General features: G+C 42.6%; 2 non-coding genes and 1 pseudogene across 2 annotated transcripts; all 3 read left to right on the top strand.

The window, feature by feature from the left end:
- The first annotated feature begins 7,405 nt into the window (after nucleotides 1-7,405).
- LOC123155139 (small nucleolar RNA R64/Z200 family) lies at nucleotides 7,406-7,502 on the top strand. Its single transcript, XR_006477253.1, has one exon. It is a non-coding gene; the product is annotated as a small nucleolar RNA R64/Z200 family (small nucleolar RNA).
- Nucleotides 7,503-7,586: 84 nt separating this feature from the next.
- Nucleotides 7,587-7,671, top strand: LOC123155129 (small nucleolar RNA Z199). Its single transcript, XR_006477246.1, has one exon. It is a non-coding gene; the product is annotated as a small nucleolar RNA Z199 (small nucleolar RNA).
- Nucleotides 7,672-7,845: 174 nt separating this feature from the next.
- Nucleotides 7,846-7,924, top strand: LOC123155134 (uncharacterized; annotated as a pseudogene).
- Nucleotides 7,925-18,372: the final 10,448 nt, after the last annotated feature.

Consider the following 18,372-nt stretch of genomic DNA (forward strand, 5'->3'; position numbering starts at 1 on the left):
TTCGTCTTTTCTTTTCGAACACCGAACAGAGCATCAGGGGCTACTTTCTATGCGGTAATATTTTTACATATTCTTTACTTACCTCAAAGCCTGTTAGAAGGCTGGCACATGCTTCAGTCAGTCCGCTCTCACTACAAGAAACATGTCAACTTATGACCTTCTGTCAGTGACCCTCGAAGAATTGGTCATAAATTTATGACCATTTTAGACCAATTGGTCAAAAGCTGTTCAGGGGGCTCCAAACCCTAAACCATTGCGACCATTTTGGTCAGAAAGGTCGTAATTTCCTTACACAAAATGGTCACAAAGCAAACAGTGCTAGTTCGCTGCCTTATTTCTAGTTGTTAATGACCAATATAGATGGTCATAGCCTTGTAGATTGTGGTGGGTTGTGATGACTAGGCGCCATCTCATCAGTTTTGCCTATGTGTCATGTCCATGTGGCAGTTTTTGCCCTAGGTTGTGAAGCAACCTATATTTCTATCATTCCCAAAATTCCCAAAACAATCTCATAAATTCTTTGGGGCATATCTTCATCAAATATGTAAAAATCCTTCCTTGCCTAGTTCAAAATTAATTCAACAATATTCATTTTCCTATTCTGTTCACAACAACAATTTATGAAGGAAGTGCTATTTATATATTCTTGATTGCCCTCGGAATTTTTGGGCACTCTTTCCTATCCAAATCATTACCGCATGACAAAATTCAGCTCCATTTGCCTAGCAAATCTTCTTCGGCAAATTTCCAAAGTTTTTGTCCACCTAGAAGCATTGTGAAGGAAGTACCTTTTTTATATCTCTAAATGACATGAAATTTATACAGTTCCTTCATATGTCCAAATTATCACCCTCCTCCAAATTGCAGCTCAGTCAAATCATCTATGTGAGCCCAGGTTCAATTTATATTTTATGGCCAAATTGGCACGTTGCAAAGCAAGTGTTATATAGACCCCTCCTATTACCCTCAAACTTTTCGGGCACTCTTCCATACCCAAATCATTGCCACATGATAATATTCAGCTCAATTTTCCTAGTAAATCTTTCTCGGGAAATTTCCAAAGTTTCTACCTCGAGAGAAGCTTTGTGAAGTAAGTACTAGCTAGGCTTACCCAAATGATCTGAAAATTTACCAGCGCATGACCATACCTAAGTAACTTACCTACACCAATTTTGAGCTCATTTCATTCATCCAATCTCTCTCGCTAGTTTTCCCAAGTTTCTGTCCATAGAAGAGCATTGTAAAGGAAGTACTACTTTGGCATGTCCAAATGGTATCAATTTTCTACAATGCTTTCCTATGCCCAAATAACCATCCTTCACAAAATTTCAGCTCACTCCATTCATTATTTTGAGCCCAGCTTCAACATTCATATTTTTGTCCAGCGTGGTACTTTGCAAAGCAAGTACCACCTAGGATCCTCCTTTTGAGCTCAACATTTGTGAAGACATTCTCCTTAGTAGATGATCATCATCAGCCAAAACTCACGCCCATTGGCCATGTGCATTTCCTGTACCGCTAATCAAACACTTGGCTGCTAATTCATGTTTGAGCATCGATCGGTCTCCTCGTGAGAATCTTATGTTGTAATTTTCTTCCTAGCACCAACCTGGGGAGAGCCCAACCCACTAGACATGCCTAGGCCGCCCAGAACACAAGGCAACATTACGGTCACGCGGTGACCACGCGACGGGCATACGAGTTTACGCGCTCTAGAGTTGGGGCCCTCGGCCACCGTCCAAACCTCAACGTATCGCCACCAAACCATGTATGTGTGATTAAATAGGTCCTTATGTAACTAGAAATGATTTTTGGAAAAAATGAATAGCAAACTATGAGGCAGCTGCAGTTCAAATTTGACCCGCTTCCAACTGAATCGACAGAAATTTGTCTTTTTCACGAGAGGTGGATCAAAACATTTTACACCCAACAATTTTGTCAATTGTGCATTAAATATGGCCTAGTATTTTATAAAAATGATTTGGTCCAATTTTGCAACAATTATTTGGTAGTTCCTTCACAAAAAAACCTCCTTTCGGGCACTCAAAAAATGAAAAATGGTTTTTTCGTCCAAAGAAAATGAAAACTTCCTTAGGCAACATTGTTTGCCATTCCAATATGCACCCTTGTGCACAATATGAGATCATTTGAACAAACTATGCCACGAATGTGGCCATAAGATTGATCATTTGGCTTGAAAGCTATGAATCTTCAGAGATGATAGCTCATTTCTGAGAACACTTTTTTAAAATAATTGCCGTATTACAAGTTTGTTATTTTTCTTGGGAACTTGGCCACATATAATGACACAATGTGAAGGTTTCCCAATTTTTAGATTTTTTTTGAATTTTTTATGCCCGTTTCAAAATGCGGTCAAAACGGCGGGCTTGACCGTTCCTAGCTAGTGGTTGAATCTTGGAAAACTTTTGGTGTTTCTCTGATTAAATAGATACTTATGTACCTAGAAATGATTTTTTGTAAAAAATAAATAGCAAACTATGAGGCAGCTGCAGTTCAAATTTGACCCGCTTCCAGCTGAATCGGCGGAAATTTGTCTTTTTCACGAGAGGTGGATCAAAACTTTTTACACCCAACCATTTTGTCAATTGTGCATTAAATATGTCCTAGTATTTTAGAAAATTGATTTGGTCCAATTTTGCAACAATTATTTGGTAGTTCCTTCACAAAAAAACCTCCTTTCGGGCACTCGGAAAAATTTGCAAAAAACTTCCTTAGGCAACATTGTTTGCCATTCCAATATGCACCCTTGTGCACAATATGAGATCATTTGAACAAACTATGCCACGAATGTGGCCATAAGATTGATCATTTGGCTTGAAAGCCATGAATCTTCAGAGATGATAGCTCATTTCTGAGAACACTTTTTTAAAATAATTGCCGTATTACAAGTTTGTTATTTTTCTTGGGAACTTGGCCACATATAATGACACAATGTGAAGGTTTCCCAATTTTTTGATTTTTTTTGAATTTTTTATGCCCGTTTCAAAATGCGGTCAAAACGGCGGGCTTGACCGTTCCTAGCTAGTGGTTGAATCTTGGAAAACTTTTGGTGTTTCTCTGATTAAATAGATACTTATGTACCTAGAAATGATTTTTGTAAAAATAAATAGCAAACTATGAGGCAGCTGCAGTTCAAATTTGACCCGCTTCCAGCTGAATCGGCGGAAATTTGTCTTTTTCACGAGAGGTGGATCAAAACTTTTTACACCCAACCATTTTGTCAATTGTGCATTAAATATGTCCTAGTATTTTAGAAAATTGATTTGGTCCAATTTTGCAACAATTATTTGGTAGTTCCTTCACAAAAAACCTCCTTTCGGGCACTCGGAAAATGAAAAATGGTTTTTTCGTCCAAAGAAAATGAAAACTTCCTTAGGCAACATTGTTTGCCATTCCAATATGCACCCTTGTGCACAATATGAGATCATTTGAACAAACTATGCCACGAATGTGGCCATAAGATTGATCATTTGGCTTGAAAGCCATGAATCTTCAGAGATGATAGCTCATTTCTGAGAACACTTTTTTAAAATAATTGCCGTATTACAAGTTTGTTATTTTTCTTGGGAACTTGGCCACATATAATGACACAATGTGAAGGTTTCCCAATTTTTTGATTTTTTTTTGAATTTTTTATGCCCGTTTCAAAATGTGGTCAAAACGGCGGGCTTGACCGTTCCTAGCTAGTGGTTGAATCTTGGAAAACTTTTGGTGTTTCTCTGATTAAATAGATACTTATGTACCTAGAAATGATTTTTGTAAAAAATAAATGGCAAACTATGAGGCAGCTGCAGTTCAAATTTGACCCGCTTCCAACTGAATCGGCGGAAATTTGTCTTTTTCAGGAGAGGTGGATCAAAACTTTTTACACCCAACCATTTTGTCAATTGTGCATTAAATATGTCCTAGTATTTTAGAAAATTGATTTGGTCCAATTTTGCAACAATTATTTGGTAGTTCCTTCACAAAAAAACCTCCTTTCGGGCACTCGGAAAATGAAAAATGGTTTTTTCGTCCAAAGAAAATGAAAACTTCCTTAGGCAACATTGTTTGCCATTACAATATGCACCCTTGTGCACAATATGAGATCATTTGGCTTGAAAGCCATGAATCTTCAGAGATGATAGCTCATTTCTGAGAACACTTTTTAAAATAATTGTTGTATTACAAGTTTGTTATTTTTCTTGGGAACTTGGCCACATATAATGACACAATGTGAAGGTTTCCCAATTTTTTTGATTTTTTTTTGAATTTTTTATGCCCGTTTCAAAATGCGGTCAAAACGGCGGGCTTGACCGTTCCTAGCTAGTGGTTGAATCTTGGAAAACTTTTGGTGTTTCTCTGATTAAATAGATACTTATGTACCTAGAAATGATTTTTGTAAAAAATAAATAGCAAACTATGAGGCAGCTGCAGTTCAAATTTGACCCGCTTCCAATTGAATCGGCGGAAATTTGTGTTTTTCATGATAGGTGGATCAAAACTTTTTACACCCAACCATTTTGTCAATTGTATATTAAATATGGACTAGTATTTTAGAAAATTGATGGAGTCCAATTTTGCAACAAATATTTGGGAGGTTCTTTAAAAAAACCTATTTTTGCCACTCGGAAAATGATTAAAAATAGCTACAAAGATCAGAAATGCATACAAATTAGTCCTTATCCATGAAATGTGGTCTAACTCTAGTGAAAATTTGTGTGATGCCCTTTTGCAATATATTTTTGATAGCTACTTCACAAAATCAATGAATTTTTAGTACTTGGAAACTACTTAAATCAATGGTTTTTCCAAACCAATCAAAACTCTTCCCACGGATCGATGACATGGCGCCCATCCATCCATCTCTCCATCCCACATCCATCCATCCATCCATCTATCTACAGAAAAAAATAAAAAAACTGAAAAGGAGATACCCCACCCGCAGCCCAAACCCTAGCTCTGATCCCCCATCTCCTCGCCGCCGCCGCCCCCTCCCGAACCAGTCCTCCGCCTCATCCCCCTCCTCTCCCCGATCCCATCCCTCCCTCATCTCCCACATCGCTGCCGCCACCGATCCAAACCTCGCCGGCCGGTGGCCTCTCCCTCTCCTCCCACCTTAGGCAGAGCCACCACCCATCCATCTCTCTCTCCTCCCACCTCAGGCAACCCCTCTTTCACTCGTCTCTCCCTCTCCCATGCACCACTCCTGTCTGCCACAACCACCTACGGATCCCGCTTGATTCCGGCATCCTCCGGCGTCGCCAAGCCTACCCACAGCTTCCTCTCGCTGCACTCCCTCTTCACCACCACGTCGATTTGCTTTACCCCGCCTCATGTGGTCGCCCGCATCACTTCCTCCCGCTAGGGTTTCGGTGGTGGTGTGGACCTCTTCGTTGCGCACGGCTGAGATGAACATCCTCGGCGGTGGTGGCGGTGCGCGTGAGATCCTCCTACAAGGCCGCCGCCGGATCAGCTCCTCTCCGCCGGTGGATCCTCGCCTCTCCGACAAGGCCGCCACCGGACCCCCTCCTCTTCGACAGCAACGCCTCCGGATCCGCTCGTCCTCGACAACGATGGCACCGAGGAGCACCAGGAGCTTCGGATCAGGTAACTTATTATCTCCCTCTCTCCCTCCCGCAGGGCATGGAAGCAGTACCTACTTTGGATCAGGGCTTTACATATAACTCTGATGCAGCCGACTTCCATTTTGCGATATAACTAATCATGCTGTTTTTTGTTCTTGTTGTGCAGTGTGCCGAGCTCAGTTTGGTCCTTGCCAGTGAGCCTGCTATTCAGTACCTCGGTTTCTTATGTTCAGTGTTTTTTTAGCTCTCCCGCTCATGGTGCGTGAATTTTCTTTGCGATTTAAGGACCTCAACTGCCCAAGAAGATCCGCGCTCTCGCGTCCTTCAAGGAATACACCTTTGCTGCATACGGAAGCGATATCGCGGTTTTTAAACAGACCGATCTGGTAAGGGAATTGTTGTGTTTAGGATAGCTGAATTAGTCTTATCAGTCATGTTAGCTATTAGCAGTCAAGGCCTTGCATGCTGATGATTCATTGCTGTAACAGTTGGGCATTGATCCATTCTGAAAGTAGTCTTAAGTGTTGATTCATTGTTGGAATAGTTGGGCATTATTCCATTTTGAAAGTAGTTTGTCTAAGTGTTGATTCATTGTTTGGTGCCTGCTGAATGAAATTATTATCGGCTACTTATTCCAAACTTCCAGAATTGAGTTCCTGACCAAAAAATACCTTTGTATCAGATGTACTTGTAGATCTCTTGTGAAATCAGATGTTGATTGTGGATTAATAGGTGCACTTGTAATGTTTTGCGAAACAGCATGTTTGATTGTGTGGTTATACAAAAAAAGATAAATTGTGGGAACTTTCAGTTTCTATATTAGCTCCTTTTCCTTATTTTTACAGCACATAAAAACAAACTTGTTGTGCCTGGGTTTGTGGATCTTAAAAAAAATCACCTATGCTTTCCTTGCTCATACAAAACGCCCAACTGTTGTTCTTGTAAATACAAGCGTGCATACCATCGGCACCTTCACCAAAAAGAAAAGGCTCTAGCCACTTCTTATGACAAGAAAAATAGAAGTGCCCCTAAATTTAAACATATTCCTCTTTACTGAAAACTCATTGTTCTTTTCTAAACTATTGCAAAAATCGAGCAGTGGAACTGATTATATAAATTTTATATTGTCTTGGTAGCTTCACTCGTGTCTGCCACTGATTGGTTTCTGCTTAACCCATGTGCAGAGGACGTGTACAAGAATCTGAAGAAGAACGGCAGCGGGGGGCAGGAGCCGGAGGCGACCGGCGTGACGCCGGCTGTGTACGGCGGCGACCACAAGCTCTCCGGTGAGTCGGCTCCATCTTCTAGCCCTAGCTCCCTATTTTCTGCTCCTATATTATGCTCTGTTGGTTTAGAACACTTGGTTTAGAACATTGGCAGCAGTAGCCTACCATGTATATGTACTAAACAGCAGGATTTCAATCACCTTTTGTACACTAGCAGCTTGCTTACACAGTTGTCACGTTTGCTTGTGGTAGCCATTATGTGGCTGAATCATGTCTGTGTCTACTAATCAACAGTTAATAGCATTTGGCTTCTTTGTGATGGTCTGGGACTATTTTATGGTGATGTGGATATACTTTCTGATTTAAAGTTACTAATATGTGGTCTGGTGTCATATTATGGTATAATATTCTTTGTTTTGACTCTTTCTCTGGTGCGAGGAAAGTTGTGAGTAGACATCAACGATGCCTACTTGCTTGGCTGCTACAGTGATGCATGCGCCGGTCAAGCAAGCACACATGCATATACGTACATGTTGGGATAGTAGCAGATATTCCCTCTGTTCCTGCTATATGCCTACTTGCTTGGTTTGCAAAATGCTGTGATGAATCATGAAATCTACAACGTATGTCAGACTTTAGAGATGCCATTTGGCATTGATGAGAAGATATTTCATATTCTGAGCAATAATGTTTGCATTTCATACCGATAGTTGCCAAACTATAAATTGTTATAGCCTTTTTTCTTGCTGTCCATGCATGCTTATATGTTTGAGGGTCAAGTGATGAGGAATAAACCATCAACAATATGATGGAGCTATGCTGCTTTGATTCTTAGTATTTAAGTCTCTGATGATACCTCAACACCCTGATATGTTTGTGGCTTTCTATGATGTCCACATACTGAAGGAAGTCCTACTATCTTCACAACAAATATAATTTTTCTTGAACGAGTTTATAAATTGAACTATCTCCACAACAAAGATACTTACCATTTGTAGTTCCAATCTAAAATGTTGCCTGATTTCATTTGTGGTTCAAGTGATGATGAGAAACTGCAACAACATGACAGGAGTTACCTTCCTGTGATTCGTAGTTTAAAGTCTGATGATTTCTTACCTTCAATTAACCGTTGTCTTGTGAAATGCGCTCACGTTCTTGTTTTCTTATGAATTGCTTGATGCAATTTCTAAGTCTGGTGTTCTTGAATAAATTGCAGCAATATGACAGGACCATGTTTTGTACTAGTTTTCTGTTTGATTTCTCTATCCAAAATTTTCCTTTGCCTTCTGTTTTGCAATCTTGTTTCACTTGTCTTCTCTGACTTCTACCATGATCATTTCCGAATGTGTTGTCTTAACTACCAATGATCACTTCTTTTGATCATGATCATGGCTGTTACCTCACCATGCCATTTACTAGCTATTACCATCAAGGAAACTCGAAGTATTTAATAACCAGAAAGCTTATGGTTTGGTCGGATTAAGGATGTAAAGAAAACGAATTTTGTCGCTATTGAGAATTGTATTTGTTGTTGACAATGCTGCGTACATAGAATACCTAATTGTCTTATGTAACTTAATTTCCTTGCATTTTCAACTCTGATTTTGAACGACTAAGGTTACTCCCATGAACAATTTTGCTAAACATTTATCACATCTTAGATCTGCTCTACTGCTTACATTAGTGTTGCCATTCAAGTTGTTTGGTTCTGGTCTCACCAGCAGTACAATCTAATGCTGCTTTATGTTCACTCTCTTACAGGAGCTCCCTGCCTATTCTTTCTGGAGTGTGAAGCCGTGAAGCCAAGCAAGCTGTGAAGCCCTATTTAGCAAAGAGTTTTTGATCTGTCTGACTGTAAATTGTAATATTGTAACAGATTAGAAAAGACTAATGTAGTGTTATTTGATGAATTATATTTGTCCTGTCCTATTTGAAATAGTGATTGTGTATGTTAAAAATATATGAAATGGAAACATGACCAGCGGGACCAATTTATGTCCCACTTATGAATATAATCTGAGAAATTCTGAAATTTTTGACATGTGGGACCACCATCTGACTAGTGGGACCAGCTCTAAAATAAATGATTGAAACATAGAAAATCAATTGATGGTAAGAAGGCCACGGCCCAACAATAAAAAAGGCTACAATAATGGGCTTGGCCCATGAACCCAATCAAAATTTAATGGAAAAAAACACAAATAGGCTAAATTAATGGGCTCGGCCCATGTAAAATGCCGAATCGGACCGGGCTGAATCTTGTGCCACATCAGCTTGCCACGCTGGATGCCTACGTGGCCTGGGGAGGTTGCTAGTGACCAAAACGCCACAGTAGATATATTTTGGTCATAAATGTCTACGACCTTCTCACAGAGAAAGTCGATATAGTCAGTTTACGACCGCCAGCTTTTGACCTTCTGTTTTTGGTCACAAAAAGGTCGTAAATGGAAATTTGTGACATTTCAGTGACCAATAGTCAAGGTCACAAGTTGACATATTTCTTGTAGTGTCTTAGCGGACTGAACCTTCTGGATCACCGCACTCATAATAGTGCGGCGCTCCTCGTCTATGGAGGCGTCGTTAAGCACCTCCAGCAAATTTTCCGGCGCCTCCGGTTGGACGGAGGTCACCGGCTCGGTAGGCTTGCTCCTCTTGGAAGGAGGCTGCCTGCCGGAGTCCGAAACCGATGAAGGTTCCGGCGTGGTGTCCGGCTCAAAGCCGGACTTGGAGCCCTTGGGGGTTCTATCCCCTTTACACCTAGAGTCTGAGAGGTCGCCTTGCGGCGCCTCCAGGACAACCTCCTCCTGGCTTGGAACCTGTTGGGACAACACCTCGGCATCATCCGTAGGGCGGGGGGAGGTAGCCGTCGGAAGCGAATTCACATCCGATGAATCCAGGGAACCGCTCGACGACACGTCGAGCCGGTCTTTGGGTGGACTACAAAATCATGTTCGACATAAGGAAAAGCTGTCCAATGAAGGAATACTATGAATCACTCTGGTATCCGGATACTTACGATTTCGCCAGGGGCTTGGCCCTGAGTGGCCACACCTCTTCGCCGTCGTCGTCGTTGGTGTAGTAGTCTAGAGGAAGGGTGTTCCCCTTCTTGGACCCTTCGGCCTCCCCAGTTGGGGCGGCCTTCCTTTTCTTCCCTCCCTCCACTGGAGGGGGAGAGGTCTCTTCTTCCTCCTCCTCGTCTTCACAGGAGGAGTGCGTCTCGGAGTCGTCGGATGATGAATCCGACACCACTAGGCGCCGGGCACTCTTTCGAGTCCCCTTGGCCTTCTTCTTGGCCTTCTTCTCCGGCACCACATAGGGTGCCGGAACCAGCAGCCCCGTCAAACGGGCGTCCGCTGGGTCTTCGGGCAAAGGAGCCGGACAGTTAATCCGTCCGGACGTCTCCTGCCAATCCTGTCAGAGGTAAGGGAGCTTAGATCCCGCATAGAGTCAAACTATGAAAAACTAATACCCTGTAAAAGGTAAAAACAGCTTACCGCACTAGCGTGACCCTGCATGCTGAATCCGCGGTCCTCGGTAGCGGATGCAGGAGCCTCGGCGCCCTTGAAAAGCGCCTTCCAGGCATCTTCGTACGTCGTGTCGAAGAGCCTGCTCAGAGTTCGGTGCTGCGCCGGGTCGAACTCCCACAGGTTGAAAGCCCATTGTTGACATGGGAGGATCCGGCGGATGAGCATAACCTAGACTACGTTGACAAGTTTGAGCTTCTTGTCCACCAGGGTTTGGACACATGTTTGGAGTCCAGTCAGCTCTCCTTTTTTACCCCACGACAGGCCCGTCTCTTTCCAGGAGGTGAGCCGCGTAGGGGGTCCGGATCGGAACTCGGGGGCTGCGACCCATTCAGGGTCGCGCGGCTCGGTGATGTAAAACCACCCCGATTGCCACCCCTTTAGGGTCTCCACAAAGGAGCCCTCGAGCCATAGGACGTTGGGCATCTTGCCCACCATGGCGCCTCCGCACTCCGCCTGGTTGCCGCGCACCACCTTTGGCTTGACATTGAAAGTCTTGAGCCATAGGCCAAAATGGGGGCCGATGTAGAGGAAAGCCTCGCACACGACGATAAACGCAGAGATGTTGAGGACAAAGTTCGGGGCCAGGTCGTGGAAATCCAGGCCATAGTAGAACATGAGCCCCCGGACAAATGGGTGGAGAGGGAAGCCCAGTCCGCGGAAGAAATGGGGGAGGAACACCACCCTCTCATGGGGCCCGGGGGTGGGGATGAGCTGCCCCTCTTCGGGAAGCCGGTGCGTGATGTCGTTGGACAAGTATCCGGCCTTCCTTAGCTTTTTGATGTGTCCCTCCGTGATGGAGGAGACCATCCACTTGCCTCCCGCTCTGGACATGGCTGGAGAAGGTCGAGGTGGGAAGTGCGGACTTGGGCGCTGGAGCTCGAGTGTGCGGAAATGGATGAGCAAAGGAGGAAGAAGGCGTGGATGAAAAAGGTGGATCCTTATCCCCTTATATGGCAGACGCGACTATGCGTCCCCACCAGCCTGGTAAAACTCGCTTATCTCCCAAGCGTCGTAATCAATGGCGCGGTTGGGTTACCCACGCCCGTATTGATGAGAATCCTAGAATAAGGGGGCACAATCTCTGCTTCCACAAGACGTGCCAAGGAAACCGCCTCGCTAAACGCGTTGAGGTGGGACGGTAAAACGAATAAGGGCTTGGCCGTGGTGTGATGTCACGCTACGGAATACATCAGCAGATTAGATTTGTGTAAATATTATTTTCTCTATGGCAATATGTGGAAACTTATTTTGCAGAGCCGGACACTATCCTTGTGTTCACAAACCTTCTATGAAGTACTTGGAGGAGGAACCCGCCTTGCAATGCCGAAGACAATCTGCGCGCCGGACTCGTCGTCATTGAACCCTGGTTCAGGGGCTACTGAGGGAGTCCTGGATTAGGGGGTGTCCGGTTAGCCGGACAATACCTTTGGCCGGACTCCTGGACTATGAAGATACAAGATTGAAGACTTCGTCCTGTGTCCGGAAGGGACTTTCCTTGGCGTGGAAGGCAAGCTTGGCGATACAGATATGTAGATCTCCTACCATTGTAACCGACTCTGTGTAACCCTAGCCCTCTCCAGTGTCTACATTAACCGGAGGGTTTTAGTCCGTAGGACACAAGAACAACAATCATACCATAGGCTAGCTTCTAGGGTTTAGCCTCCTTGATCTCGTGGTAGATCTACTCTTGTACTACCCATATCATCAATATTAATCAATCAGGAGTAGGGTTTTACCTCCATCGAGAGGGCCCAAACCTGGGTAAAAACATCGTGTCCCTTGTCTCCTGTTACCATCTGCCTAGACGCACAGTTCGGGACCCCCTACCCGAGATCCGCCGGTTTTGACACCGACAACAAGTCAAGCGGATTGTCAAACATGATGTGACCTAAAGAATTGTCACAAGAAATCCTATGTAACATGGCATCATGACTAATAGACTCCACATGGCAATCATCAAACTCATCATAAATGGGTAAATCATCGCATGGGGAATTCGAACTAGCATGAAGCCTGACAATAGGTGGATCAACATCATGCAAGCAATCAATGTCAAGAACGTCCACTAGTGGGACAAGAGCATCACCTTCACCTATGTTACCTTTGTCATTCCACTCAAGTGGTGTAGGTGAGGTGGCAAATACCAAATGGTGGTCATCATCTTCATCTTGATGGAACCATGTGGGGGGTGCATCATATTCCACCATGGCCACCGTCATGTCCAAAGGAAGGACGAAGTCATCGCGGATCGGCACATCATCATATATGGGACCTAGCACTAAATGAGAAGACACAATAGAGGGAGAGGTCAAGTTGTTAGAAATGCAAATGGCCTCACGTGCCCTATCAACTTCCACACTCTCTCTATGTGGTGGTGGCTCACTCACTCCCTCAAGGTAGGTGCACTCAATGTCACATATGGTGGAGTCACTCATCTCACTCAAGTGGTGGGGGTTGTGGCTCTCCTCACATGGGAATTGTTGCAACTCATCATATATGGGGCTAGTGGTGAAGTCACTCTCACCCTCAATATGGTGGCTAAAATCACTCAAGTCATCATACGTCCCCGTAGTCGAAGGGAAAATCCCATGCTCAACCATCTCGTAGTCGTCGCCGTGGATGAAGGCCGAAGATGGCACATCATCACTCTCGTCACGAATGAAGGCCGAAGATGGCACATCACCACTATTGCCTCCAAAGATGGAAGCATCATCCTTGCTCGCCACCGTGTTGCTCGCCTCCAAAGCATGGTCCTTGAGGGTCTCCGTAGTCGTACTTGTCGCCGCACCGTCTTGAAAAACAGTCGAAGTAGACTCGACATCGTCAATGCCACAAAGAGGGATGGAGGCGAAGTCGAACTTGGGAGCGTCGTCTTGGAGCTCGTCGGGCTTGGACATCGTGGTGGTACTAGCCTCATGCTCTTCGTATGGGAGCTTTGTCTTCGAGAAGTGTGCTTGGGGTCGAGAAGCCTTTGCCTTCATGAGTTCTTGTTCCGCCTTGAGAGCACCAATGTAGTTGTCGTTGAAGGACTTGTAGTTCTCGAGGAAGATAGTCTTGGAGATGTCGTTGTTCAATCCCATCATGAAGTGGAACTTCATCAAAATGGGGTCGTCCACGCCGGCTCGTCGCAAGGCATTTTTCATCTCCTTGAAGTACTTGTCGATGGACTTGGATCCTTGGATGGAGTTCTCCAATTGGCGTCGAAGTTGTTCCGTGTAGGTTGGAGGCACAAACTCTCGCCACAAAGCTCTCTTCGTCTTGGGACAACTCATGTCGTGGCTCGCCGAAGGTGTGTGAAGCCACCATGTCAAAGCGTAGTCATGGAAGTTTCTTGTGGCGCACTTCACTTGATCTTCGGGAGGAACTTGATGTAGCTTGAGGTAGTCGTCTGATACGTCTCCAATGTATCTATAATTTTTGATTGCTCCATGCTATATTATCTACTGTTTTAGACAATATTGGGCTTTATTATCCACTTTTATATTATTTTTGGGACTAACCTATTAACCGGAGGCCCAACCCAGAATTGATGTTTTTGCCTATTTCAGTGTTTCGAAGAAAACGAATATCAAACGGAGTCAAAACGGAATGAAACCAACTGGAGAAGTTATTTTTGGAAGGAAAGCTACCGAAAAAGCTTGGAGTGCACGTCAGCAAAGAAGGGAGGTGGCCACGAGGGTGGGGGTGCACCCACCCCCCTAGGGCGCGCCCCCCTGCCTCGTGGGCCCCCCGGAGGTCCACCGACGTACTCCTTTCACCCATATATACCCATGTACCCTAAATGTTCTAGAGACGAGAATAGGTCGGGAGTTCCACCGCCGCAAGCCTCTGTAGCCACCAAAAGTCAATCGGGACCCTGTTCCGGCACCCTGCCGGAGGAGGGAACCCTCACCGGTGCCATCTTCATCATCCCGGTGCTTTCCATGATGAGGAGGGAGTAGTTCACCCTCGGGGCTGAGGGTATGTACCAGTAGCTATGTGTTTGATCTCTCTCTCTCTCGTGTTCTTGATTTGGCACGATCTTGATGTATCGCGAGCTTTGCTATTATAGTTGGATCTTATGTTTCTTCTCCCCCTCTACTCTCTTGTAATGGATTGAGTTTTCCCTTTGAAGTTATCTTATCGGATTGAGGGGCTGTTTGGATTGGTGCCAATAGCCACTGAGCCAAAAATTTGGCGTTGACTGAAGGCTAGCGATCTGTTTGGATCGAGGCCAAGTATTTGGCTCGCCCTCGCCGCATGGGCTTCTCCCGTTCATTTCTCTGCCAAATCACGGGCGAGGCGCGGGCGGCCAGATTGTGCGCCAATTTTTTGGTGCGCCCAGGATTTGGTAGGGCGAGTAGGGGCGAGATCCAAACACACCCTGAGTCTTTAATGATTTGAGAACACTTGATGTATGTCTTGCCGTGCATATCTGTGGTGACAATGGGATATCACGTGATTCACTTGATGTATGTTTTGGTGATCAACTTGCGGGTTCCGCCCATGAACCTATGCATAGGGGTTGGCACATGTTTTCGTCTTGATTCTCCGGTAGAAACTTTGGGGCACTCTTTGAGGTTCTATGTGTTGGTTGAATAGATGAATCTGAGATTGTGTGATGCATATCGTATAATCATACCCATGGATACTTGAGGTGACATTGGAGTATCTAGCTGACGTTAGGGTTTTGGTTGATTTGTATCTTAAGGTGTTATTCTAGTACGAACTCTAGGGCTGTTTGTGACACTTATAGGAATAGCCCAACGGATTGATTGGAAAGAATAACTTTGAGGTGGTTTTGTACCCTACCATAATCTCTTTGTTTGTTCTCCGCTATTAGTGACTTTGGAGTGACTCTTTGTTGCATGTTGAGGGATAGTTATATGATCCAATTATGTTATTATTGTTGAGAGAACTTGCACTAGTGAAATATGAACCCTAGGCCTTGTTTCCTAGCATTGCAATACCGTTTACGCTCACTTTTACCATTAGTTACCTTGCTGTTTTTATATTTCCAGATTACAAAAACCTATATCTACCATCCATATTGCACTTGTATCACCATCTCTTTGCCGAACTAGTGCACCTACACAATTTACCATTGTATTGGGTGTGTTGGGGACACAATAGACTCTTTGTTATTTGGTTGCAGGGTTGCTTGAGAGAGACCATCTTCATCCTATGCCTCCCACGGATTGATAAACCTTAGGTCATCCACTTGAGGGAAATTTGCTACTGTCCTACAAACCTCTGCACTTGGAGGCCCAACAACGTCTACAAGAAGAAGGTTGTGTAGTAGACAACAAGCTCTTTTCTGGCGCCGTTGCTGGGGAGGTTAGTGCTTGAAGGTATATCTTTAGATCTCTCAATCGAATCTTTTAGTTTCTTGTTTTATCACTAGTTTAGTTTATAAAAGAAAACTACCAAAAAAATGGAATTGAGTTTGTCTCATACGCTTCACCTATTTAATATCTTTCGTGAGTATGATGGAAAAGAAAATTGTGCCAAAGTGTTAGAAGAAGAATGTATTAAAATGTTTTGCACTAAATCTTTGAATGATGAGCATGATTGCAATGTTGTTAGTATGAACTCCTTGAATATCCATGGTACTAATGATGATTGCACTAGTTATGATGAAAATGTCTCCTATAAACATGTCAATTTTTGTGGAGTACATTGGGTTTGCAAGTACACACCAAATAGCGAAGAAAGATACTGCAAGAGGCATAAGTACTTGGAAACTAAATGGTTGCAAGAAAGGCTAGATGATTGTGCTGAAAATTTATTTTTTCTTAGCCATACTTGTGAACTTTGCAATGAACGTGATCATTTCAGTACCCAATGCAAATTGTTTCATGATCGTATCGTGTCCAAAAATTGTGATGACTTGATTTCCCTTGCACATCATAATGAACTTAGTTTGCTCTTGGGTTATGAAGAAATGAAACGTATAACTAAGGATATTCCAAAATTTGCCCTTGATAGAGTTCTTCATTTTGATCTAGAGGAAATTTATATGTATTGTGCAGTGAATTACATTGAAAATACTTATATTGCCAATTACATAAAGAAAAGAAAACAACTAGAAGATGAAGAGAATGCTAACGAAAGGGAAGAGACTTCCCAATATTCTCCTATTATTTCTTATGATGAATCAGGTAACGTGGAGGAGCCTTCTATTCAACCAATCTCATTAATAAGGAGCTCCAAAAAGAAGATTGAACCCACACATGATGTGGTGAAGAAGAAGAAAAGAAAAAGGAAGAGAGGTAAAAAGGTATCTCTCCCAAATAGTATTGCTCCTATTATTGCTGTGCCTCATGAAAACCAATCAAAAATAATTATGGAAGATGATGCACTTGATGATGATATCGTTATGCCTATTGCTTGTTGTGATGATTATGATTGGGAAGATAATGATACTTCTTATGATCTTGAAAATCTATTTGGCACTTGCTTGGAAGAATATGATAATAATGTTTGCTATACTATTGGTGCTATCCATACTATTAATGATGAGAGTGACTATGCTTATGATATGAAAAGGCCCAAGCTTGGGGAAGCTATGTTTGATGACGATGACATATTTGAGAATATATTTTCTGCAATTAATGTTTGTCCCAAGCTTGGGGATGCTATGTTTAATGAAGATGATATTTTTAGCCTCTCAAGTTTTGATATGCAAAGTTGTTATGATGATAGCATGCCTTCTACCTATGATGATTATATTGAAGAAAGTGGGTTTGGAAGAGTGTCAACTTTAGGATGTAGTGATCCCACAATATTGGAGGATGTTGAATCTTATAATACTTATGAAAGTTGATTTGGAGAGGTCATGACTTTATTTAGTGATGTATCCACTATTTCGGAAGAGGTTTCAATTGATTATGATGAGAACAAAGTTGCTACTTATGATGATTATTGTGATAAAACTTATGTTATAAAGAGTAGTGATGATTATATTTATAAAACTTGTCATGATTATGAGTACCCTTTCTCTGAACATTACTCTTTTAATATGGAAACAATTTATAGTATTCAAGTCTCTTATGATACTCCCACTATTCCGAATGAAAAGAATTTTGCTTATGTGGAGAGTAATAAAATTTCTATGCAAGTAGATCATGAAAAGAATGCTTTAGGTGCTGGTTATATTGTTGAATTCATTCATTATGCTACTGAAAATTATTATGAGGGAGGAGTATATGCTTGTATGAATTGCAATAATATCAAGTTTCCTCTCTATGTGCTTAAAATCTTGAAGTTATGCTTGTTTTGCCTTCCTATGCTAGTTGATTATTGTTCCCATAAGTTATTTGCTCACAAAATCCATATGCATAGGAAGTGGGTTAGACTTAAATGTGCTAGTAATATTCTTCATGATGCTCTCTTTATGTTTCAATTCTCATCCTTTATGTGAGCATCATTGAAATCATCATGCCTAGCTAGGGGCGTTAAACGATAGCGCTTGTTGGGAGGCAACCCAAATTTATTTTAGTTTCTTGCTTTTTGGTTCTGTTTAGAAATGAATAATATATCTAGCCTCTGGTTAGATGTGGTTTTATGTTTTAATTAGTGTTTGTGCCAAGTACAACCTTTGGGAAGACTTGGGTGAAGTCTTTATGATCATGCTGTAAAAAACAGAAACTTTAGCGCTCACGAGATTAGCTTCAAATTTTTACTGGAGAGTGATCTTTAGTTGATTCTTTTTGCAGATGATTACTAGACAAATTCCTCAGGTACACCAATTTATTTTAGAATTTTTGGAGTTCCAGAAGTATACGTTTGATACAGATTACTACAGACTGTTCTGTTTTTGACAGATTCTGTTTTCATTGTGTTGCTTGCTTATTTTGATGACTCCATGGCTAGTAAAATAGTTTATAAACCATAGAGAAGTTGGAATACAATAGGTTTAACACCAATATAAATAAATAATGAGTTCACTACAGTACCTAAGTGGTGATTTATTTTCTTATACTAACGGAGCTTACGAGTTTTCTGTTAAGTTTTGTGTTGTGAAGTTTTCAAGTTTTGGGTAAAGATTCG

The sequence above is a fragment of the Triticum aestivum genome, chromosome 7A (genome assembly GCF_018294505.1).
Source record: "Triticum aestivum cultivar Chinese Spring chromosome 7A, IWGSC CS RefSeq v2.1, whole genome shotgun sequence".
Taxonomy (NCBI): Eukaryota; Viridiplantae; Streptophyta; class Magnoliopsida; order Poales; family Poaceae; genus Triticum; species Triticum aestivum.